The 1,982-nt window shown below is 42.2% G+C and overlaps 1 pseudogene; it reads right to left on the reverse strand.

Moving 5' to 3' along the window:
* Nucleotides 1-485: 485 nt before the first annotated feature.
* Nucleotides 486-1,483, reverse strand: LOC111473991 (annotated as a pseudogene).
* Nucleotides 1,484-1,982: the final 499 nt, after the last annotated feature.

Genomic DNA, 1,982 nt, shown 5'->3' on the forward strand with positions numbered 1-1,982 from the left:
ATAATAAGCAGAAACAAAAGCAAATTCCATCAAAATGTTCAGTCCTTTTGAATGTTCTTGAAATCGTACAAATTCCATCCAAAATTAACCAATGATTCCAACTTCTTCACATCCACTTCAAAGAGATAATTGGCTTATGGATTAAACTCAAAGAGTGAAACCCATGTTCTTCAGTTCTACTGCTGAATTTCAATGGATTTAGGAACAATAAGGGGAAAAACAATGGGGCAATTTTGTTGCACGCTTGCCAAACCTTTAGCAAATGATGATGGAGATGAAAATTTAGAGAGAAAATGGAGCAAACAGACAGAATACTACAGTGGAAGTAAAGAGGACCCTTGAGATGAGTCGAGCGAACTTTTTCGCACGAAAAGGGAGGAAGAGAACTAGAAAAGTTCTTCTTGTCTCATTTTTTCTTGTTTGATTTTCGGATAAACGAATCCAACACTATCAGATCTACACAAGAATATAGATTCATGACTTCTTAGCGAATTACTCAAAAAGTAAATTGAAAAATTCATGTATAGGTCGAACAGTTCCAAGAACATTCAAAAATAGGAGAAAACTCAGCACCTTAACCAAAGAATTTACAATTTCCTAGGAGAAAAAACAGGTAAAACAAACAGAGAATATGGAACTAAGAGAAAGTAGAAGTAATAGAAGAACCTATTGGAGTGTTGTCGATATCAATCAATCGATCGAGCGACCGATCATCTCCTTCTCCGATCCGCCATGTATTGTGAGAGCGGCACAACCTCCTGCAGAGGAGTGGAAAGCGGCGTCGGGAGTGGCGAATTCCGGCAAACCGGGCAAGAGCCATTAAGCTTCAACCAAGCGTCGATGCAACAGAGATGAAAGTAATGTCTACACTCGGGCATCATCCTCAGCATCTCCGCCTCCTTATACTCACATAGACAAATAGAACAAACGCAATTAGCCCCGGCCATAGATTTGTCCTTGGAGAAGGGGAATTTAGGGTAAGAGTTAATCACAGCTTGATCGAGCCCAACGACGCCGTTGTCATCGTCGCGATCTGGAGCGCCGTCGTCCTCGGCGACAAAAATGATTTGCGGGAGAATGATACCGGCATCGGAGCGCGAGGGAGGCGGCCTGGAAGAAGAGAGACGGAGGTTGCGGGAGCGGGAGGCGCGGCAGCAGACGTAGAAGGCGAGGAGGAGGGCGGANGAGTGCTATGGCAATGGCGTAGCCGAAACCAAGCTTGGCGAAGGAGTAATTGGAGGAAGAAGCGGTGGAAGAGGACATTGAAGAGGATTTGGAGATGGAGATGGTAATGGAGTTGCAGCAGTTGAAGCCATGTGGAAGAGGACATTGAAGAGGATTTGGAGATGGAGATGGTAATGGAGTTGCAGCAGTTGAAGCCATTAGTGGGGAAGAAGAAGAAAGAAGAGAAGGAAGGAAATAGGGCAGATAACTTTTTGGGGGAAGGTGGGTGGGGATTTCAGACGCTGCATTTAATACGCCCTTCGTCTTTTCCAACTCTCACTCACTCACTCACTCTAAACCATTTTCAATCTAATAAGCTCTCCCCACTCTACCCTCCGAAATCACGATAGCACACCGTTCCATGTTTTGCTCTATTACTGTTTGTAACAGCTCAAATCACTGCTAGTACTATTGTTTGCTTTGACCTGTTGAGCTCGTGAATTTTTTTCAAATAAGCATGTGAGTGAAGACAAAATATGTTTAAAAGATCCGTGTTGATTAGATTTCGTTGGCTCAAGACAAGTAAGTACATAGTCATGCCCTAGGAATGCGAAGAAATAACGAGATCATTCGTTGTCGAATTCATATTCTAAATTGTGATCAAAATTCTGGACGTGAGACGTTATAAGTGATAAAGAGTTAAACCTCTCCAATTGAATGTGGTTCGAGATCAAACTAAGATAGAGAGTAGTGGGCATGAGAAACCCGAATAAATAAGGAGTATATAAATGAATTCATTTGAATATATTATTATCAAA

The sequence above is a fragment of the Cucurbita maxima genome, unplaced genomic scaffold (assembly GCF_002738345.1).
Source record: "Cucurbita maxima cultivar Rimu unplaced genomic scaffold, Cmax_1.0 Cma_Scf00211, whole genome shotgun sequence".
Classification (NCBI taxonomy): domain Eukaryota; kingdom Viridiplantae; phylum Streptophyta; class Magnoliopsida; order Cucurbitales; family Cucurbitaceae; genus Cucurbita; species Cucurbita maxima.